At 31.7% G+C, this 25,222-nt stretch overlaps 1 long non-coding RNA gene and 4 other non-coding genes across 5 annotated transcripts in view; all 5 read right to left on the bottom strand.

Moving 5' to 3' along the window:
- LOC140049358 (uncharacterized) overlaps nt 1–23,926 on the bottom strand; it is a 49,804-nt gene extending 25,878 nt beyond the window's left edge. The window contains exons 1-2 of the long non-coding RNA XR_011845234.1: nt 23,854–23,926; nt 455–609 (exon numbers count right to left, since the gene is read on the bottom strand). This is a non-coding gene — a long non-coding RNA (uncharacterized lncRNA). The remainder of the gene's footprint in view (nt 1–454; nt 610–23,853) is intronic.
- On the bottom strand, nt 18,639–18,745 carry Trnai-uau (transfer RNA isoleucine (anticodon UAU)). Its single transcript has 2 exons — nt 18,708–18,745; nt 18,639–18,674 (listed from the first exon to the last, which is right to left on the bottom strand). It is a non-coding gene; the product is annotated as a tRNA-Ile (tRNA).
- Nucleotides 19,324–19,430, bottom strand: Trnai-uau (transfer RNA isoleucine (anticodon UAU)). The gene is made up of 2 exons: nt 19,393–19,430; nt 19,324–19,359 (listed from the first exon to the last, which is right to left on the bottom strand). It is a non-coding gene; the product is annotated as a tRNA-Ile (tRNA).
- Trnai-uau (transfer RNA isoleucine (anticodon UAU)) lies at nt 21,751–21,857 on the bottom strand. Its single transcript has 2 exons — nt 21,820–21,857; nt 21,751–21,786 (listed from the first exon to the last, which is right to left on the bottom strand). It is a non-coding gene; the product is annotated as a tRNA-Ile (tRNA).
- Trnai-uau (transfer RNA isoleucine (anticodon UAU)) lies at nt 22,081–22,187 on the bottom strand. The gene is made up of 2 exons: nt 22,150–22,187; nt 22,081–22,116 (listed from the first exon to the last, which is right to left on the bottom strand). It is a non-coding gene; the product is annotated as a tRNA-Ile (tRNA).
- Nucleotides 23,927–25,222: the final 1,296 nt, after the last annotated feature.

Here is a 25,222-nt window from a genome sequence, read left to right as displayed (position 1 = left end):
GGAAGAAAGTAACCGTGTAGAGTTTCAAGAAGTGCCAATCGCCGCCCACGAAGATGTTTTGTGACGACCGACTCTGGGTAATGTCAACCACAAAACTTCCCAACTGGGACACAGACCATTACCAAGGCATGTTAGCGTTATTTATCCAGTGGAAATTAATATGCCTTATATGCTATATTTGTATGCTATGTATGAGTGACTGTACTTTCTGCAAAGTAGATAAGGTATACGTTGTTCAAAGCAATATTGTGTACTGTGTAAATAGCTTTAATTGGCAACGGGGTTTCTTTAACCTTCGTGATTTGTTCTTGATAAAACCATTTATACCTTCATGATAAAACTTAGTATACATTAGTAAATGCAGGGAAGAGTTAAATTGGTAAATGTAAATACATTAGGAGAATGCTATGTTATCTACCAAATGTATCTTTTACGTGAAATGGATAAACCTTACCTTATTATGAAAATTAATATTTTTGCAAACAAGAATTCATCTTATACCATGAAAAAGACAGTTTGGAATTTTGATTGGACGGAAACTGGATGACCTGTTCTGATGACCTTTTGGTTTGTTCACACGATACGCCGTTATCTTCTTCTTTATATTCCCTATACCGAAAGATTGAGCAAAAAAGCAATTTGAACTTTGTGCTATTACATTACTTTCATTTACAGTTTCATACTTTCTTGACATGTTCATTATAAGTTGATTGGAAATGTATCTTCGGGCTATGGAAATTAAATGAATGTTCTAGTTAGATGTACGTTCTTCAAAAGTTGTGATACTCTTTATACCTTTGACTAATGACACGGTATCCAGATTCTCTTCTGTTTTTTTTTTTTTTTTTCAGTTATGAGTTTAAAAAATCAAGTGTATGTTATTTTAATTTAACTTTAATTTGAAAATATATCTATCAGAAACAGTTAAGCTTACCGCAAGTATTGCAAATTTAGATATTTATATACAATGAAAAATGCAAACATGCTGATATGTAAATGATTATAAATTGTCTCATCAATATTCTCTTAATCTTTAAACAATTACTTTACTTGAAACATAAGAAAAACAATCGACACGACAGTGGTTCTCAATTACTATAGTAAATTGTTACATTCAGTTATATCATAAGGGACCACGGATTAACCTCACAGAATGATCCAATACGTTCTTATAAAATTTAGACTGTTCTGACAGTGAAGATCGCAAAAGAGTATACATAACCAGCCTCTACGCAAACATAGCCCGCCATGGTGCACTAGTTCGCGCCTTCCGGCTATGGCGTCCGGTGTGCGCATGGTGAGTAACCGCCCAAGCGCCAAATTACGAGGGCGGCCTAAACAGTAGTATTTCAGCGCGGCAACATGCTATAATACACTATACATAATGATACATTTAAGACAGTTAACCATTATTTTAAAATGTGAATATAAAAATGAAACAAAAATGACTGAGCATTATTCATAAATACTATCATGAAACACGATAGGCATATTTTCATTTAGTCATCGAATAGTAACTCAATGACGTCACCTGCATAACTCAAATATCTTTGTATGAAGTTGAAATCAGATAACAAGTTCTGAGAACCAATACTAGACAACACACGTTTGTTGAAAAGAATTTCCTATTAAACATCTTAATGAACATGCTCATGTTTAAATTAGATGACTAGTAACACATTTATATTCATAATATTAGTACCGTTGCCTATCTATTTATATAGTCACAACGTTGCAATTTAACAAGGGGCTGTTATATATTAAAATATTCCAACAAACACTAATCTATCCAAATAATGTTTAATGTTCATAAAACATTTTCATTAGATTTTTAAAAACCAATCATCGATAAAAAGAAAGGGACATAAAAAAGATGAAGACAGTTTCTAATAAAGTTGGTTTAACCTAAAGTTTAAAAATATAAACTGTATGAAAAAGTATAACAAAAGCTGTGCAAAAATAAAAAAAAAGAAGTCACCAGACGGCGGTGACAATTCAACAGATAATGAATACTGTTCTTTATAATACAATACAATAGACTTAACTATTGTTGTTCTTGACAGGAGCCAGTTTGTTGAGTACAACTGAATATGTATTTGAGAAACAGTACAGTACTACGGCTCATGGATGAAATAGTATATGCACGAAAGATGGATCAGGTAAGAATACATTTGCATACATGTAGACAGATAACTAACAATTGGACGCTCATGTAGGCGTAATACGGTTAAAGTACAAAACAGATGCTTTACATCCATTTTAAAAATCATTACAAGATGTGATTGTAAGATTAGATATCAACATATTTTATTTTAATATAATTTAAAATGGTAGAAAACCATTTATTCTAATTAACATTTTTCTGAAAATGTCAAATTTTGTCTAGACAGCGTCCTCTGTGGTTGACATTTAATATCAAGTTATGTTGCTGTATCCAAAGCTATGTAAATATTGTGAAAACATAATTCCATTAAATGGTTAAGAACGTAAATAGATTGGTTAATGTAAGGTACATTTTATATGTCGGGTTAGAATAACGCAATTAGTGACAAAATTAGTTGAATGTACCATTATGTTTTTACTACCAGATGTACAGGCTCATGTCGCTTGATTCGAACATGGAAATTACTCATGAGTCGACTCATGCAACAATATAGCCGTACGCCAAGCTAATACCCTATATAAGTTATTAAAACCAACTAAATATTGTTTTGCTAATGTAATAACTTACTTCGGAGTAGCTTTGCGTCAGAAAACTAAGTTAATTTGCCCTACTTTGACATAAATTTTAAAAATACATGTAAAACAATTCGAAAAATAATTATCGGATGTGACTCGCTGTATATAACTACCCTGGTGTTCATATACCTCTTTTCAAATGTACTTTTCATTTCGTGACAGATTAAATATTATATTTATAAGCATTATAATTAGAAACAAAAATATCACCCAAAAACAGGTCTAGAATTGATCGAACTCAACTATATAGGCCGATGTTCTCAAAGCATATTACTCTTAGGAATTCTAGACATTCGGAATAACTTCTAAATAACATTACCAGTAGGCAGAATGGGTAAAGTTTCTATAACATTATCATCAAAAACATGTGTGTACGGTCAATTAAAATGCCAAAATACTCTTGGCTAAGTGTTTATTATTACCGATAGTCAGATCAGTTACGTAGTGTAGGCTAACCCTGAATTGAATATTTTCTTTACGAGTGATAAAAGCAATGGGTTTTTTAAAGAATTTGTAGGTAAATCGACCAGATGAATATTGGTATCGTATAGCTGGAATGAAGATTGATAGTAGAGTTGATACTTGGTGAAGAAATTGGAAGCCTAAGGAAGGTGATAAACACCTCAAGCTGTAAGAGATCTCATGTATTTATTCAGGCGAAAACTTTGCTTGGAACATCAACAGAATTGACAATGTCACTTAGGTAATTTTTCAATTCTATCACATGTTGATTCTATGTTTAATCCTTGCTAGTCTTAACTAGATGTTAGATCCATTTATGAAACCTTAATCTAAAAGAAAACTTTGCTTAATATTAATCCAGGCTATTAATCAATTTACAATTTACTTTTAACGGATTTAAATACATGTCAACATTTCCACTTATCTGACATAAACGTATTGATCAACATTACGTTAAAATGTATCAGCTGTGTTTTTAACTCTTTAGAGAACATAAGATGTCATAGTTTTTCTCTTAATTGAAAAATTTCAAGACTCAACTAAGTAATTTACTAATAATGTGGTCCAATTATTGTCTGTCCAGTGCATCATTATTCCATCAAGCCGTTGGGGGCTTCAAATGCACAGCGCGATTCACAGTGAAAGTAGACATAATGGGTTTTTTAAACTCCATGCCTACCGAAGAGTGTTGGTGATGTTTGTCGTGTGTCAAACATTACATTAATGATAATTGGCAAATGTCGAGTCGTCATACGATAATGTCTTTTACTACAAAACTATTTTGTTTGATTTTTGACTAGCTCAGGAAATACAGTAGTAATTACTATTCGACATTAATTCCTGTGTTAAACCACGGAAGAGTGAAATAACACTACAATTTCACGCTTCCTTGGTTAAACCAAAAGTTGGTAATTGAATGACCAACTTTGGTTTAATATTGGAAAACATTTATGTATAATGTTAAATAAGTAACATTATTGTATTATTCAACATTGCAGGTCTAATACATGATTATTTTAAATTTTAACGTTTTTCTAAATGCTTTATTTAAAAATATAAATATTTCTTTTAACCATATGGATTTTCCTATCATATTATCAGAAAACAATAATGATATATACAATTCAGTGAATACAGTGACATAATGGAATTGATGTTACCATTAATATTTACAAATAGAAAGATATACTATATTTTGAAGCTCAGGAATACAATTTGCATGTGTTTTTTAAAATATTATTTCACGGAGGTGACAATACAGGGGTATGTTATTGTTGGTTGCCGGTTTTAAACCAGAGAGACAAGTAAGCAACACTTTGTATATTGATCAGAAACTAAGTATATTTTTATGGTAGATTTTGTATGCAATTGGATTCCCGATAATTCGAAATTCGACTGAAATATTTAGAAGCCCCACATTACGATGTTATTACTCAAAATATCATGGTATGTTAATACAAGGACTCAAACGAATTTGATTATAAGGGTTTCGTTACGGTTTATTGCTATAAGAGGTTTTATTTTCACTTGTTGATACCTGATTTAATTGGCTTTTTGTTTATTTTCTGCACTACGGGAGCCCAGAACTTTTTAATCGTAGTGAACGAGCCTGGCTATTACTGGTATGCAAATAAACTTTTCAGAAACTGATATCTCGTTCGAACAAACAAAATTGGCTGCCAAAGTTGTCAAATATTGATAGCAAAGAGTCGTCTCTTGTGATTGGCAGGTCACAGCAGGGTCACGCAATACACCTCAGCCTCGTTCACGAAATTACCTGTAAACCTTTACACGAAACAGCTGTCGGGATGTGCATGGATGTTAGGCCTAGATGAGATGAGGTTACATAAGCTATCACTGTGAGGTGATGCTCTATCGGCGGCATGCAACCGAGTTTTTATTGAAGTCCTGCCGCTTAGTTTGAAAACTTAGGGCTCAGGTAACACGTCAAAGCTAGCGGCTTATATTCTGATTGCATGTTAATGTTATGATACGTCAGTAAAACTGAATACCAAAATAAACTACGATAAATATTAATAATGGATAAATGTTTCGCATTGAAAACAAAGTCAAGGCAAATTGTTACAATGCATGTTCTTCCATCGTGTATATTCTAAAACTCCACAGAAAGAACAAAGCATTATTATTGGCAATCTGATACATCGTTCTTTGTATCTTGTACCAGGAAAGAGTTTCCCTGCTTTAAAAAAATAATAGTAGGCTACTAAATTAAATAGCTTAATTTAGTCGACGTACTGGAAGAAAAGGGCAATAAACACCTACCTAATTTAATTGAACCACAGAGACATAGAAATTAATAGACGCACACCTAAATTTGTGGTTCAAAAGAATGTGGCATAGTTGATTTTCTAAAATTAAACGCAATTTTAGTATAGTTTTTTAAAACGAAATCATATTTTTCTATAGTGTTTTGTTTTGCTGTTGAATGATAAGGTTTCAGAATAACAACAATAAACGCAATTTTGTATAATGTTTTAATAATAGGCCTATAATGCTAATCAAATCATGCTTGTCTTTTACTAATATAGGTTTTTTGTATTAAAACAACAGTTGTTTTCTTGGCGATAATACTTATTGCCTCGACCCAATTTCAGTTAACCCTGTTAAAAAAATTAGCAGATATCTTGACCACACATACCATGAAGATGTCTACTCAGTAAGAGATCAAAGATTCCTAGCCTCGAGTTTCTAACACGAAACGTTAAGTTATCAAAATCGTGCAGAGCCTACCGTCAAGAAACATTACAGTAAAAACAGGAAGAATCGCTGGCTCTTGTTTAGCCCACTGCGATCGTCATATGTGTTTTGCTCTTTAATCAGTACAGTGAGCAAAGTTCAAAATGATTCACAATATAAGTAATATGTTCACAATGGGTGATTTGACGTACTAGAAAAAATGTAACAATTTTTAAAATTATATGATTGTGTAGTTTTGAACCAAACAGAAATTCTTACCTATGCCAAGCAGAGTGAATTTCAATTTTAAATGGACCAATACAATTTCTTGTATCTTGATCATATGTCTTCATATTATATTAAACGTGTAAATATTGTTGTTTTCTGTCTAATACTAAACTTTTACACAAAGTGTCACATTATCAAAGAATGTAATGTGCCCTTATATGGATAATGATTCATTCATTCATTTATTCGGTCAAAATCAACATACAATACATGATTACATAACAATGTTACAATATACAGAAAGTTAAAACTTGAGACTGACAATTAAAAAGAAAAAAAAAATGTTATAACCAATCTAAAACAATGCAAATGTCTAAAATGATGATTAAAAAAAATGGCTTTAAAAAGGTTTAAAAAGGCAAAAAAAGCATTAAAACGGAATACCACTGAGTACCATAGTTAAAAAGTCATGAAAAATACAAGTTATTAAAAAGACAATAGAATAGTTAAAAAGTAAGCAGCAGAATAAAGTTATGAACATTAAGAATAAAACAGTTAAGTTGATTTTGACCAGGATAGTCAAAAAAACCAATTACCTAGGTTTATTTCCGTTGGGATCCTGTGTAGTATTGTATTATAATTTTAAATTATTGTATTCTATATATTTATATATTTACCGGTTTTCTCTTTTGATGTCATACGGTATCACTACAATATTTGGGCATTTCACTACCATATTTGGGTACTCCACACTTTTTTGTCAAACTAGTTTGATAGTGTAGACAGAGCTTAACACACATAACTTTGTATACACATTTCGGTACCGTAAACCACATTAGTAAATAATGTATACAAAATGGTTATCTCATTAAAGAATTTAGTCCAAATTATATCAGACGAACTCATCTTTAAGATATATGCATAGATCGTATAGACACATTCATATTTATGTTATTAAAATGTCATTTCTTGTATATTTCACGTATTTACGTGTTAATGTTATGACATAAATATATAATAAGTAATGTTTCTGGACTTTAGTAATCATTGATGTAAGTTGTGGTTTGTTTTCGCCTGACACATGAAGGTTTAAAGCATATGCTGAACCAACCCGTCTGTGTTGCGCCAACGCTAATTTCAAATAATTATGATTCCAAATTAAAATCGAGTGATATCTATTTGATTGAAATTTATCTTGGTCTATCTTTGGCGCCAATATCCCTAAGCCACCTGTTCGAGAACTGACGCTGTCGTCTGGTGCATAAAAAGTAGAAAGTCTCACATGATAGCGTGTGGACCTTGATGTTCAATATAATGAGTCCGCCGCTGGTAGAAATTTGTTAAGATTGCCCTTCCCCTTATGTGGTGCTTACTTCTCAGTAGGAATAGCTTAGCCGAAATACGTTAGAAAGAGGGTCAAATTCAGAGGTGATCATTAGCAAAAACTTTGAGTCACACATGCATAATCTCAGTACATCCTTAAAATACAGTTTCTGTCATGCCTCTTCGTTTATCACTTTTATCTTAATGTCAAAATTGAGAAACAATTATTGTTAAATATCAAATGCATTATCCATAGGAGAACACCTTCTTTCAGTCATGTTTTCCATAACCGTAGGATGTTAAATAGATAAAGTAATGACATTAAAGATCGGTAATCTTAATATTTCATAACTTTTTTTACAAAATTATTTTTGGATAAAATGTAAATAAATCAAACAATAACACTTTACACAGACTGTAACATGCTTTTCTAATCAATAATCAATCAATAATATTTAATGAAAAATATTTATTTGTTGAATAAGATTTTTTTTATTCTTATAATGTTATTATAAATAATATTATAAAGACTGCTGTTACAAGATGTCTTTCATGTTTTCGGCCATTGTTTAACCTCAATGGAAGTTTCCCTGATCCTTTCACATTCTTTAAAAATGATAATTTTGTTTGTTTTGGATCAGATAAATAGTTCTTGATTATTGATATAAGTTATTTACCTATTTTTATATCTAATAATCATGATTACCTATGTAATGGAGAATTCTCCATTCTTTTACTCTTCATCCATGATTAACGATTAGGCCTATAGAGGCTGCTGAATCGACAACCGACCCATACGATAACGGGACGTTTACTATCCACCGAAGAATGCAATTGGCGTTTAATATAGATAGCGTGCGATATTGTCGTGTTGGGTTCAAGTTTGTGTTTGGGTTTTTGATTGCATAACATTAAAATTACGTATACTGACAGCGGGCACTCTTATTGCCTTTTGTAGTTCAAGGAAGCAACTATGCAACTACGCGCACCTAAGCAATTTGATTTGTCAAAATACATTTTTACTTTACAAATTGATTTACTTAAATGTTGAACTTGACCTTCAAGAAAATATGCTACTTTGCTATTTCTACAATTCTAATTATTTTATCTATAGTGGTTTAAAGACAACAACATGAAAATGAAAATTTAAGACTTTGATATGCCATTCCGCAGTTTTAATAAAGATAATCACTTCCGTAGGAAAAATCTTTCTTGAATTGAAAGAATTAAATGGTAAATTCATCAAGAAATCCATTTATTTCCAGTCAATTTTACTATTTTTTGGCTTTAAATTACCGTATTTCAGGTAAATGTTTGTTTTTAATCCATTTTTTTGTCAAAGTGAATAACTATTATGTGACTTCAAATGTCATATTCGACAAAAACATTTACACTTTTTTTAATTCGATCTTAATCAATGATATGTTTCATAAATGTAATAATAAGACAAGGGAAGAGTGAAATTTGAGAGATTTAATAAATATGTTGTTCTCTAATCAATCAGGTTACTAAATGATAAAAGTTACAAAATGCTTAATATATCAACATTTTATAATGTGGGTATTTGTTGTTTTTACCTTTTCTTTTCAATATTTTAAATATGTCTTTATAACATTTTATTAACTATTTTTAATAGAATTAGGCCTAAGTATATTAACTATAGAATTAAGTATATTTTTTCTTATGCATTTATATTGTTTTTCTAATTATTCTTTCTTCTTTCTCATTATTTTTTAACTTTGAATTATCGTAAAGTGAATTATTAACAAGAAAAAAATTGAATACATTTAAATTACAAAAGTTTATTCCAAGTGGATACAAATTGCAAGAGGCCAGAAGTAAGTGAATATAAAAACAATACATTCTTCAGTAAATTAAATGAAAATAAAACATTATGAATTAAATCAGATAATCAATTAAAAATAGTGCTTGATCACTTTTACTTGTTTCTCCGAATGTTGTGGAGTTTATTGGATACATTAAATGTAGTTAAGTAAGATGAAAAAAAGATAGGCCTAAAGGAAAATAATCATGGAAAACTGAAAATTTAAATTATTTTTTAAATATCAGATTTTAACATTCTAATTTGTCTTGTAACAATAACCATCGTCACTACTACACTGGTATATTTGTCGAATACGTGTGATTTTAGTTGATAACCATAGCAGCAAGAGAACGAAACAGAATCGATAATCTATCAATGAGTTTCTAAGTTTAAAAATAACCATAATTTACTTTGTTTACATAATTATTTCTAAAATGGTGTTTATATCGCTTCATCTGAGTGGCAGTACAGCGACGAATTCCAATTTATAAAGAAAATACAATTGTTGTTTCCTATCACTAATTAAGGTAGACACGGTCGAACAGGATACCGCCACCAAGGTCAGAGTTGCGTATGTCGGGTCAGTTACGCCGTGGGAAATTCATAGCCAGTCTTGATAGGCCTATATCAGTTCTTCTTGCAATTTTTAGGAACTAGATTCAAAACAGTAGCTTACATTCATAATTTGGTGTATCTTTTGAGATATTTTCCTTATGTATACCAGTGTTGGCCAACATCTTTTTTATTGTATTATTAACAGAAGAATATGCCTACAAACTTCAATTGTAAGAAAATGTTATTAATTTGTTAGCAGAAAGCAAATGCTACAGTTATATTGGATGCATGTTAATTGTACGGTTGTGGCTGACTATTTATTTTGAAGTATTCTATGAAATTATAATAATACAGACTTACGATCGATGCACTTAGTTTATTCTAACTAAAAGATTTAGATGGAATGAGTTACAATCAGTTTAGAAAAAAGTTTACATTTCCTCGCACAAATGTGTTACTCTAAACATATTGATATAATCATGCATCTAGGCCTATTTCTTTCATATACAATATAGAGTAAACTAAAAATGGGATGAGAAAAAAGAAATGTTGGGGAAGAGTTTTTGTAGTATTAGATGAAAGTAACAAAAAAAACAATTTGTTAATTCGTATACCAATAGTTATCGATTAAAAGGAAACAAATGTACAGGAGAATGACTCCTACTTTCAACAAACATTACCTATCAATATATATTATTAAAATTGGTTTTTTATGTTTTTATTCCTGCCTGCTCTTTCTCCTTTAGGCCTTTTTTGTTATTAAAGTGCGTTGTGTACTTCTAGTATTTGCTTTGGTTTAATATTATTAAAATACACTACCGATTGGTTTGTGCCACTACACTCTACATAACAGTATTACTGTACTATCATCAGTGATAATTAATTGTTGTTTAATTGTAGAATCTGTTTCACCCATTTGTCTTCACAGTTTTAGTTGTTAAACTATTAATAGTATAAATATAAATTTAAGTTAAACTTTGGATATATCAATCCATATGGAGTTTCATAAACCAAAGGTAGTACAGTAAAAGTCGACGATATGCTCGATTATCAAAGTTTAATTCGAAAGCTCAAAAAAAAATTCTTACGTTCTCTTAATGTTGAGCTGGACTTCTATTTTCTACATACTGAAGTAAAAAAGTATAATTATACATAGGCCTATTAGTACTTTCTTTTATGGCTGATTTACTTTATCTCTTTGATTTGAACATTGTCATTTTTTTCAGTAACTTTGTATTTATATTAGCATGAATCTTGATTTTTCATTTATTTAAATATACATATATTACCAGTTTGTAAACTGACTAGTAACAGTAAGCCTATGGATCCACCCCCTACCCTCTCATTATTTCACGTGCATTCGTTTGTGAAAATTAATATACTTGGGTCAATCATTTGTAAGGATATCACGACGGCATATTAAAAATTATTGTTTAGTCCATCTGGTTTCAAGCTGTGTTTTTGCTTGTCATATTTTAGACATGATGTTTGATTGCTAATCGTAATGGCGCCAAGCTTCAATTAATGTACATTTCAATGGTAAAGAAGGCCAGGCCTTATTAACTCCTATTATAAATTCATAACTAGCCACATATGCCACCGGTAGAGCAAACTCTTAACCTTTAGCCTGTTCACAAATTGGCGCAGTTGGATTGGTACGAAAATGTTTGATCGGTGGGGGGTCATCTAAACAGCGCCCTCTAACCCTCACAACTAAAATTACTTCCGTCCAAAGGGAGGCTGATTCAGCCATCTTACATGGAATGGATAATTGCGTCTTTGTTGATTTTACCTCACTCTACGGGAAGTCGGGGCTTTTTACGTTATACTCCTCAGGCGTAGTCGTAATTTGCCAGCATGTTTTTGTTTTTGATTCATATCATATTAATCATATACGCTGAGAATATTGTTTTCATAGCCAAATTCGGACATGGCCTGGCTGAGATTTCATACGACACCATCAAATATTGTAGTAATGTCAAGGTCAACGGGAATTACATTATATTCTCAATTTCATAGTCTTTAAGATACCATATGTATGTTTTTCTTTCAATTTCATAGGACAAGAGAACCTAATGTTCCTTAAAACTCGGTTGCTTTCATAGCTAATTGCATTTCTTAGACCTAAAATGACAGGATTTATTCTTTAATCTCTTGTTTAGAATTTAAATTTCTCAAATGTAAGGTCAAAATACTATTCCTATACTATACAACGATGAATATAAAATATTAATCAAGAAGGCAAAGATACATTAGCTTAATGTGATTTATACAATGTAGTTCTAAGCATGGATCCTCTATATCAGTAAGCCTAACAAAGATAAGTAGTAATAGGCCTATTTCAAATTGAACAGGTTTAGGTTTTAAGTTTAGGCCGGTAATTAGGTTATATATTAATCATAAGCATATATGGTCGACCATGTTTAATTAATACTAGGGAAAGAACACTACAAATGGCAGAATAAATGGCGAGCATTTAGAGAATTGGGCATTAAAAAAGGAGAGTTTCAACACTTGTTTGAAAGTACAGATATCATGTACAAAGGTTACCAATTCTAATTGTAGAGTAGTAGGCCTATTGATATTCAAAATCATTAAACATAGGAAAAATAACAGAAATAATAAAGACAGACCTGTTAAACATGCAGACCTACATTAGATAGGCATTATAAACAGAAAATAGTTTTAATTTAACAAAATTATACCACCACAAAAAAATGTCGGTTTCTTATATCATTTAAAGTACAATTTAAAATTGTAATTCCACTATTCCCTACTAACGACCGATCCCGCAATTTGCGAGTATTGTTCTTAGGTGTAGGTTTAAAAAAATTGAACATTGATATTCATTCATTCTTCTTTTATTTCGGAAAAAAAATAATTCTCCATAGCTCAAGAACAAATTGGTGTCTACATTATTATAAATATAAAGGAAAAACGTGGTTAATACAATAGCTTCATCCATCTACCATGTAGATTAAATGATGGATGTATTTATTTAGTGAATTATTTAATAAAGAGATTGAATTATTATATTTCCGGGAATAATTGTGGTATTACCTACATCTATATATAAATTTACGTAAGGGCAAAATTCGGTAAATCGCGCCTTACTTCTAGAATTTTCACTCGATGGTATGTAAAGTTGGTTCGTACTTTCGGTACTGATTTTAACCGCCTGATGTAACCCTGTTTACTAATTAAATTGAGTTAGATAATTAGTTATTGACGATTAAAACGAATTTAGGTTCAAAGATTTGCCCCAAATAGGGGTGTTTTCCGATCGTGGTATACACTGTCTAATGGATGTCCGTCTTGAAAAATACCCGCCAAAAAAATGCGAGGAGGCTTCGCATTTTTCTATCTCCTCCTACGATAATTGTTTTTAATAGCTGAAAACCGGTTGAACAGCTAGAGTACACCATCATAATGTTGAAGACAGGCCGATTTTCTTTAAAAAATACTATTTTGATAGATTTAATATACGATTATACAAATGTATTGATTTGCGATGAATGGAACATCCCAATCTCTCAGTCTGCCAGAGTTTGGCTTAACACAAGTACTGTAGGTAAATTTATGAGCCCTTGGTTTAACACATACGGTAGGTAAATATATGGGCCCTTTGAGAATAAACTTGCAATACTTTGACAATACTGTAAATACCTATTAACTATTTTTCATTTGAATCGAACATTTCTTACTGTGAATGTTCGTACTGTTAGATGTAATATAAAAATATATACAAATAAACTTTATTACTGAGACTGTGGATAGGCTCTACTGTTAGATATACAAATAAACTTTATACTGACAGTTCCTTCTCAACGTTTGTATTAATTAATAATTACCAAAAATATAAACGTCGTAGTGGTGTATCGTGACATGTACTTTAATATTTCAATCGATTATGACAGTGACAGTTTTAACAAAGTATTAAATCGCAAATGTTTTAGGCCTACTGTATTTAGAGGTATATTATTTATAGGCCTATAAAACATGAACAAAATATTTCGTTACTCAGTGGATAAAGAATATATTTAAAAATTGTTCCTCTTTGTACCTATCCGCTTTCCCATCCCTCAACCCTAATGTTACATAGCGAGGAGGCTTCGCATTTTCCTATCTCCTCCTACGATAATTGTTTTTAATAGCTGAAAACCGGTTGAACAGCTAGAGTACACCATCATAATGTTGAAGACAGGCCGATTTTCTTTAAAAAATACTATTTCGATAGATTGCTAGAGTACACCATCATAATGTTGAAGACAGGCCGATTTTCTTTAAAAAATACTATTTTGATAGATTTAATATACGATTATACAAATGTATTGATTTGCGATGAATGGAACATCCAGTTTGGTTTAACACAAGTACTGTAGGTAAATTTATGAGCCCTTGGGTTAACACATACGGTAGGTAAATATATGGGCCCTTTGAGAATAAACTTGCAATAGGTTCGGAAAATGTTAAAAACCAATTTCTATTATTTGAATCGGTAAACAGTTTCCATTTATTATACATTGATAATGAAACATGAAATATTCCTATTTATGTCCCTCGAGGTTCATTACAATTTATATTTAGTAGTCCCACGGACTTCATCTTAGCCACTCCCCCGAGTGCTAAGGCCAAATTTAGGATACCCTACTTTCTATGTAAGTTTAGTTACAGTTAGTTCTTGACGATAATACAACGAATTTAGGTTACACCCTTCGGCCGCGAAAACGTTTCTGTACAAATATGATACCGATTGGCTTTATTTCATTCAACAGCGACCATAATCTCGCCAATTACAGGATAGATAAACTATTTTATTATTGATGTGCTTATAAATTAAGACTCATGTAAACAGCTTGATTACATCATTTTACAGACAAACGAAACTTTTTTAAACCTACTGTTTCAATAACTGAGTATAATACTGTATACGTTTTCATAAGTAAGTGCATATACATTTTCGTGTTTTCATTGACGAGATTGTAATAGTAACTTCAGTAACTATTACAGTACTTATTTATTATACGACACAAGACAATTGTATCTGACAGGTACGTACATTATTCTAAAAAATAAGTCTAGATAGATCCCTTAGGCGTCATAAATCACAGGCCAACAAATCAGTACTCATGACAGAAATTCGACCCAGTTTGGTTCACACAAATGTTTACAGGAAGTTCAACACCACAACCGATGATTTGCCCTAAATATTTAGGTAGACTACAGTTTAATTTTTCACTGAATAGGAGCTTGAATTTCCGATTTCCATTTCGCAGAATGTCTAGGTCTATTTATTTAGTTTGGTTCTTATAATATTTAAATACAATCAACTTTATTACTGCGGTTCCATCACCACCACCACGTGCCGCCGCCCAATTCCCGTACATACATTTCCATTTCTCCCTAATTTCTTTAATCCACATAAATTAATTGTCCTTTATGGAATCCAGTATTGGTTTTGTTGTCTCTATTTCTGAATACCCCAATTAGGGGGACACTTCCGTTTTTGTTTAGTGTCCCAAAAAAGTCCCCGTCCGTGGATTCTACTGTATTCGAGAACCATCTGTGAGCACCCCTAGATGGTACGCGAGCGAAGCGAGCGTGCCATCTAGTTAAACCAATTACCGTATTCTCTCCACAAGCAGCTGAAAGAAGTTCGAAGCATAGTTTCGAGTGAACATTGACGGCTCCCTGCTCGTGTGTTTACCTTGTTGTAACTCCCCCTAGGCCCACAGAAAGGAATAAGAAAACACGTTTAGGTAAGTTAGTGTAATAACACTGTGGGACTAAAATCAAGTTTGATAACCTTTAGTAATTTGCTAAGAATACAATGTTTGAAATTAACAACCTTTGCCAAAGTATTTTTAGGACATTAGTGCGGTCTCTGAAACTGAAAGTGAATCACCTTTTATAAGAAGACGACAGAAGATTCGTATGAATACAAAATTGCAGAAACCAATAAAAACAAATAAGAAATAACAAATGGTATTTTAAAACATACCAAAATATGTGTTACCGAAACTAAGTATCTAAATGAGGCGAACTGAAGTTGAAAAGTGGAAGAGAATTCTTTATTGAAAGTAAAGAAATGGAAAACACAAAATACTGGTAATTTACTGGTACATTGTACACTACCGGTGTTGTCTTGTTATTTGGAAATAAGTAGACATTGTCTACTTATTTCCAAATAACAAGACAAACTATAATGCGTATCATAACAGCTAAACTATTACTATATTTTACTATATTACTTGATAAACTATAATTAATAAAATAATAATAGTGGTTCTTACATTCCTTAACAAATTAAATTATTACTAACTTGTCTTTTTTTTAACGTTTGAGTGATCTAAATAAATCATCTTTAGCAATCCGTTTTAGTTTGATAGAAAAAAGAAGAAATCAAATCTTCATTCAGAAACTACATACAAACTAAAGAATAATTACGGTCTTACTGAATGTGTAAATATATAAATAAATAAATATATCAATGAAAAATTTTTAAGCTAGTTGAGAGATGTTGAATATATATACAAAATATGCAGGTGGTGGGTGTGTGCCTGTTTTTGTTTGTTTTGTGAAATGTAAAGAAGAAGCTCGTTCTAAAACAGGAGTGGTTGGTTAGCCTAGCCTACCTCATTTTTATTTTTATTGTAGGCCTACATTGTTTAACTGAAATTATTGGTTAGACTACCTAATTTTTGATTATTTCAGTTTTATAGAAACACTAGGCCTAAGCCGCACATGAATTAGAACATGCCCAGCCGTAAGCTATACGACTTGACACAATTTGAATAAAATCAAATTTGAGTGTGGGAATATTGGCTCATTAATATTGCTCAGTTATAGTTTAGTTAATAATTATCACGACCCGTCAATCACAATTCCTACGACCTTCAGGCCAGGTAACAAAATCCCATAAAAAGGAACGCCGACAGTTAAGAAAAACGTGTATGGCACACCTGAAACTCTTGAAGAAATTCAAAGACAAAAAGAGACGGCGAATGGAAGCGGCATTAAGAAGTTCTTTAGAGATTGGTTCGTATTACTGTTCCATGTGGGTGAAAGTACTTTGTGCAAAGAAATCAGATCTTTTAGTACATTGTATTATTGTAGATGCAGTGGTAAGTTTAACGTTTAAGACAATGTTACGGCGGTCAGAAATGTAACTTGACTTAACTTTGGACGTTTTCCTAACTGCTGGACATCAATCTCAGAATTACAGAAAGATAATATACACGTCCCATGAATTAATATACTACTAAATAATGATATTATAAGAAAATGTCATTATAACATTACAACAAACTTCGACAGATGAAAACTGACAAACAACGCAATGGCAAACTGGTAAACGAAATATTGTCCCCTTTGTTGAATATGTCATTTTCATGTCACATATAGTAATTTACTAAATGATGGAATAAAAACAAACTATTTAACTTAACAATTGAAATTTAAAGAAAATTTTAGGTTTTTTTTGTTAAATGTAAATGCTTATTTTATTTTTATTAATATCATTTTTTTTTATTTTCCATCGAATTAAATAAATGCAAAATTACCTATTTTATTAATCTTCATTTGCATTTACTGTGTATAAAATGGTCAAAATAAAAAAAAATCAATTTTATAGATAGAAAGAGTCATTGTATGTTTGCTGTTTGCATTCTACATGGTTTTCAGTTACATATCAGTGCAGTTTCGCCTTTAAAATACTTTTTCATAAAATTCCATTTCTTTCATAATACTACAATCAACTACAACAAGGCCAACAGCCATAAGTCGCGTGCTAAAACGCATAGTGATACCGGACCGACAGACAGACCGACAGACCGACAGACCGACCGACCGACATAGTGAACTATATACAATAACTAATAAACCTAAAGCATTACAGAGTCAAATTGTTTCTTGTTACTTATAAGTAAGGAAATGTGGAACACAAGCTATAGATTTGCCAACAAATACTGGCTATTATCACTTAATTCTGGAATAAAAGATATTCCATAGTCTGAAAACACATCATAGTTTACACTCTCTGTGACTGGGATGTTTGGTTTGAGGGCGCAAGAGCTTGTAGAGTAATGTACAGACAGGTTTGCTCAGACACAAATTTATTTAGTATTGAAACAAAATGTTATATTGGAAACTTGAATTTACTTTTCTACACAATTTAAATGTAAGGTCTAAAAAAAGGTGTATTACTATAAAATAGAAAACAATTAATGAAATTGTATTATAGGCCTAACCATATAGCCTATGATATTAAAACCGGTTATTAAATGCTGGATTTCTAGTAAAATGTTAGTTCAAATAAAAAGTTATTGCATTGAGGGCGCAGGCGAAACCTTGTAAAACGCCATTTAATTCGAATTGTTTAATGGTCCAGTTTGTCATTGTGGTTAAATTAAGATTACATTGAGTAGATCGAAAACAATTTTGAACATCTGTAATAAAATCTAGGCCTGCTTTTTTTTTTTTTATCTCGTTTTAACGAAAACATTTGATTAATGAAATTATTTCTCCAATAGAGCAGGCTAAAACACACCTTGACCTTCGCATTAAAATGAATACATTTAATACATAGGCCAAAATTTGTTTTTAAAAACTGATATTTAACGTGGTAACAGTGATTTTTCATAGCAAATTCGCGGGAATAGATCATTCATGAGAAAGTAATATATCGTGTTTCTTTTTATTTGTTTAATAGTTACGTTACCTTTATTCATTCTATTAATTTTGTATTATGTATGTGTTGAAATGAAATAACAAAAAGAAAATAATTACAATATTAATAGATAAAATTGATTTCCCCAGGAGAGGATCGAACTCTCGACCTCCGCATTACCTACCAGTAAGGGCGAAGCCATGTACTGTTTATAAGTACGGCGCGCTAACCGACTGAGCCACTGGGGAACATATACCTGTGTAAAATCTCTATACAACAAAACGTTTGTTTAGTATTACGTAATATGGGCTAAAACAATTATTTACAGAATTATATTCATTAGGTAAAATATTAAGTTTTATGCTAAATGAGAATGATCAGGTAAACCGTTTATTATTATAAGGTAGTATAATTCAACTTATCATGGATTTTTACTCGGGGTACCCGAGTCTAGGACTCTCTCATCTTCTCCTCTTCCATTTCCTCCATCTGGACACTATTGAGTAAAAATTGCGATTTATAAAGTACTACTCCTCCCTTATTCGTTGTAGTATTGAGCTGGGATTTGGCATGAATATACTACAAGGACATGCCTTCAAAGCTATAGAGCCGGATTTTTAAATTTCAAACAGGATGCAACCATATCACGTCTCGAAGGTGGTACTGTATAGCCGTATTTGGTAGCTGATTTTGATGTGTATGTGACGTCATCCCGTCTTATGACGTCATTACAGCTTCTTTTGCTGTACCCCGAGTATCGCACATTAGTGCTTGTTGTTATTCATTTTTTTCTTTAAAATAATTTTTTTTGTATAAAGAAATTAATTTCCCCAGGAGAGGATCGAACTCTCGAACTCCGCATTACCTACCAGTAAGGGCGAAGCCAGGTACTGTTTATAAGTACGGCGCGCTAACCGACTGAGCCACTGGGGAACATGTACCTGTGTAACATCTCAATACAACAAAACATTTTGTTTAGTGTATTACGCAATTTGCTCTTGCAGAAAGTATTAATTAGTTAAATATTAAGTTTTATGCTAAATGACAATGATCAGATAAACTGCTTACTATTATTATAAGGTAGTATAAATCCACTTATCAGGGTTTTTACTCGGGGTACCCGAGTCTAGGACTTACTCATTTTCTCCATCTGGACACTATTGAGTAAAAAGTGCGATTTTTAAAGTACTACTCCTCCCTTATTAGTTGTAGTATTGAGCTGGGATTTGGCATGAATATACTACAGGGACATGTCCTCAAATCTATAGAGCCGGATTTTTAAATTTCAAATCGGATGCAGCCATATGTTGTCTCGAAGATGGTACCATATAGCCGTATTTGGTAGGTTATTGATGTGTATGTGACGTCACATCCCGTCTTATGACGTCATTACAGCTTCATTTTTTAATTAATTTGTTTAATTAAGAAGCCACAATGTGTGACACACACCACAGCGTTATTTAGTTATATGCGGCTTCTTGGCGTAGTGGTTATCACGTCTGTTTAACACGCAGAAGGTCCCCGGTTCGAGCCCGGGCGAAACCTTTATGGTGAAAAGTACTGTATACGCAATATGATATACAGTATATCTTATTTTTATTATTTTTTAAAATATTTATTTTGTGTAATCGGTAATTATCACTTTTACACATGTTTATCTTGCTTTGTGCTTATTACCATAATAATTTATTTGTAATTTAAATGGATTAAAAAACTTTGTGTAACCCACATTTTTGGTGTAAGAGGTTTCGTAGTGTAGTGGTTATCAAGTCTACTTAACGCGCAGAAGGTCCCCGGTTCGAGCCCTCATGGCGAGACCATTTTGCTTAAACTTTATGGTGAAATATACTGTATACGTAATATGATATAGAGTATACATATCTCGTTTTATTACTCGGGGTACCTGAGTCTAGGACTCTCTAATCTTTTCCTCTTCTTCTTCCATCTGGACACTATTGAGCAAAAAGTGCGATTTATAAAGTACTACTCCTCCCTTATTCGTGGTAGAAGTATTGAGCTCAGATTTAGCATGAATATACTACAGGGACATGTCCTCAAAGCTATAGAGCCGGATTTTTAATTTCAAACCGGATGCAGCCATATCACGTCTCGAAGATGGTACCGTATAGCCGTATTTGGTAGCGTGGTTATTGATGTGTATGTGACGTTACATCCGGTATTATGACATCATTACAGCTACTTTTGCTGTACCCCGAGTATTGCACATACGTGCTTGTTTTAAATAACTATTTTGTGTAATCGGTAATTATCACTTTTACACATGTTTATTTTGCTTTGTGCTTATTACCATATTTATTCTGTAATGTAAATGGTTCGGTTCGAGCCCTGGCGAAACCTATTTTTCTTTAACTTTATGTTGAAATATACTGTATACGTAATATGATATACACTGTAAAAATAGTGTTTAGATCTTAAACACCTATTTTGTACCCACCTTTTCCACACGTTTAGCTTTTAGACACGAGTTACATGTTTAGCGTGTTTAAAAGCTAAACGTGTTTATAGCTACATGTTGTTTTCCTCCACTTGACTAATGTCAATATTATGTTCAATTACTCCACATGTTTAGCAGTCAAAATGTTTAGGTATATGTGTTTAGCGTTGCGTGCATACGATTTTACTGTGGCGTTTAAAAGTTAAACTTGTCTTCATATTTCTCCACATGTTTAACAATTAATACGTCACTGATGTGTTGAGTTGGGTACAGACTACATGTTTAGAATGTGTTTAGAACCTAAACATGTTTCACATCTAAACATGTTTAAGGCTAAATGTGTGGAAAAATACATGTTTAAGATCTAAACACTATTTTTACAGTGTAGAGTATATCTCGTTTTATTACTCGGGGTACCTGAGTCTAGGACTCTCTCATCTTTTCCTCTTCTTCTTCCATCTGGACACTATTGAGCAAAAAGTGCGATTTATAAAGTACTACTCCTCCCTTATTCATGATAGTATTGAGCTCAGATTTAGCATGAATATACTACAGTGACATTTCCTCAAAGATTTAGAGCCGGATTTTAAAATTTCAAACCGGATGCAGCCATATCACGTCTCGAAGATGGTACCGTATAGCCGTATTTGGTAGCGCGGTTATTGATGTGTATGTGACGTTACATCCGGTCTTATGACGTCATTACAGCTTCTTTCGCTGTACCCCGAGTATTGCACATTCGTGCTTGTTCTTATTTATTTTTATCTTTAAAATTAATTTTTGTTATAAAAAGGTACTTTCCCCAGGAGAGGATCGAACTCTCGACCTCCGCATTACCTACCAGTAAGGGCGAAGCCAGGTACTGTTTATAAGTACGGCGCGCTAACCGACTGAGCCACTGGGGAACATATACCTATATAACATCTCAATACAACAAAACGTTTGTTTAGTATATAACGTAACTTGCTCTTACAGAAGGTATTAATTAGTTAAATATTAAGTTTTATGCTAAATGACAATGATCAGATAAACTGCTTACTATTATTATAAGGTAGTATAAATCCACTTATAAGGGTTTTTCTTATTTATTTTTATCTTTAAAATTAATTTTTTTAATTAAAAAGTACTTTCCCCAGGAGAGGATCGAACTCTCGACCTCCGCATTACCTACCAGTAAAGGCGAAGCCACGTACTGTTTATAAGTACGGCGCGCTAACCGACTGCGCCACTGGGGAACATATAACTTAAAATTATCTCACATCACAAGATTTTTGTTTTCATATTACGTAAAAAGTTACTTACATGATTTATTAATTAGGAAAAATATTAAGTTTAACCGACTGAGCCACTGGGTAACAAGTCTAACCACTAAATATCTAAATAGATTTTTTTACTATTTATTTATTTTTTTTAACTGAATAAATATAAATATATTTTTTAAGGAAAAATCGAAAATTAACTTGTTGGAAATGTTGCTTGTTTCTTCGGGAGGCTTTATGAATTCATTGAAGTCTAGGACTATTATATTTATTATGTTATAATTAGTGAGGGCGGAGCCATGTACTGTATAACGGCGCGCGCTAACCGACTGAGCCACTGCGGAATACAATACAATTGTAGTTGTATTGTGTTTACATTATCAAGTTGTTACAATAATCTAGTTAATTTAGAATTTATCTATATAAGTATACATTTTCCAATTTCGAAATTTCCAATAATCATCAATTAAAGTGTTTATATATTATGTTCCATTAAAGTACACCATTATATGCAATGCTACTTTTATAAATATAGACTCAGGTTGAGGCAGAGCAACATTAAGTAACTATGCCTAAGGTTAAATGTATTATTACAAATCTAAGTATATCATTGAGATAGTTAGTTAATTAAATAAATGAAAAATGTTATATACAATAAGACGATTTATAGTTTGCATATCAGACAATGTTTTCCAGTAAAGTTGGTTTCTGAATTCACTACTTCCACATTTAATTAATTTACTTCTGTTCACTTGATATTGTTTACAATTCTTACTAGCAAACACTACACGTGTGTTTCCAAAAGGAAAGTATAGTTGAAAATGACTCTACCTTCCGGTTGCTATGCACAGCCGTTTTCTGAAGAATATTGGCAAGTAGAGATGAGGTGTTTTGAAGAAAACAGAATGCGAGTCAATACGCGGAAACTTCCCAGTCTTAAAGTCTTTCATATCCACTCTTTGACCCACACATACCTATAAAAACTGTAATATTTTGAATGCTTCATGTACCGGAAGACATTCTCCCGATTGTCCCGATTATCAGCAATAACCAGGAAAGAGTAAAATTATTATTCATTTTACTTTTTGATGACAATAACATACATAAAATTTCTCTTTGGCTTTTAATATTTCAAATTTTAAACGTAATGCATTGATTCTAAATGGATTGTGTAAATTCATAATATATTTATTGATTATTTTATAATGTTTTAAATCTGATCTATTACATATTTTTTATTTTTTTAGGACACAACAAATTGTATTTACCAATGCTATTGAAAATAGCCGAAACGTAGTTAAATTTGTTATGGTTCTACAATAATTGTATTTACTTGAATAATGGAGGTTACTTATTCCTCCATGTTTGAATTGAAATAACCATTTAATTAGTCTTTCTCCTCATTGATTGTAGATTTGCCAGATTTTCGGATGAGTTGTATGTTTAATTGCCCAATTTAAAAAAATAGTAAAAATCATGGACAAGACGTAATGTAGAAAAAGATCTAGATTAGGTTACTAGAGACCTACTTCATTGCAATAAAAATTTAAAATGTTATTTTGTATTGAATATAAATCACAGTAAATATTGACAAGAAGAAAGTTGAAATTAATAAATTAACGTTATTAAAATAACTACTTACCTTAACTAAATGCACAAAATAAACTCCTATAATCCGACAATTACATAGATCTACATACATTGGCCTATATTTCCCAATATTTAATCCAATTTAGAATAAATCAACTAAGAAATACAATAAAAATAAGTTTTATAATTCACTTTTAATAACAACTTCCACTATCAGTTAGCTTTGTCAATATGTTATTAAAATTGTGTGTTGTGTATATTTATGATATCATAGGCTAGGCCTGGAGTTCGCACCCAACTAAGCACGGTACTTGACACTGTAAGACTCTCTCTAGGCCTAGTGTGTTGTTCAATGGTGGGCGCAATTAAACCAGATGTAGCTGTAAGCCTAGTTTCGTCGAAACGAAGCATAACACTACGACCAGACTGGAAAAAATCCGGCTTCTATGGCGCTACTTAGAAGTCAAACCAAGTAAAGCATTGCATTTTTTGTTAACAGTATACGTTAAGTAGCAACATGGGGGTCGACAATAAACAGAGATTTTGCCATTATAGCAAGAGGCTTGGCTCTTGTAGGACATAAGTGCCGTCAGATGTTAGCCAATGACGACGGGTATCCCGTTGCGCTTATTGTCATATTCATATATCTAGCCAAAAAATAATTAATGTCCAAAAAGCTGTGTTTGTTGAGATTAATTTAATTAAAGTGAAGAATTAATGAAAATAATGCTATTGATGTAATAAATCATAATCTAAAATAAACTAGTACTATTCATTACTCTGTCAGATTGCAATTAACGAATATGTTTAAAATTCACAATGAACTAACCTCCTATATAACTGGAATTTATAAATATTAAACCACACTTAATAAAGCTTCTTTTCATTCCTAAGCTATTAATGGTTGCGCACTTTTTCACGTCACGAAAAGTAGATGAAAATATTAATACACATGCGCATTAGTGAACACTTTATGGACGATATAGAAGGTAAATAAATCCATAATTCTGACAAGGAATTAGCGTAGAAATCGAAGATTTGTACATTGTACTGTGTATTATAGTATTAAAAAACATTGAGGTAATAATTTATAATGATAGGAATAAAAGAATATTGTATAAATGATTTTTTGTGTATTTTCAAATATTTATATTTATTTTCTGTTTTATTTGAATAAATGATATTTTAAATTATTTTTTTTATTATAGACCCTACACACAAATTTAATACATCTATTGAATGGGAAATATCAGACAAACAAAACACTCAATAAACACACCAGATGTGCAAGAAATTATGTTATATTACAAAAGTCAATATATATGCCTACTTATTAATTGGTAAAAGGTTAATTATTAGTGCTACTGGTATTCTTTTGACTTTGAATTGGCATCTATTTAAATAGCAAACACCTCTTACTA

This window comes from Antedon mediterranea, chromosome 5 (assembly GCF_964355755.1).
Source record: "Antedon mediterranea chromosome 5, ecAntMedi1.1, whole genome shotgun sequence".
NCBI classification, from domain to species: domain Eukaryota; kingdom Metazoa; phylum Echinodermata; class Crinoidea; order Comatulida; family Antedonidae; genus Antedon; species Antedon mediterranea.
This window is presented reverse-complemented; position numbering and strand designations above follow the sequence as displayed.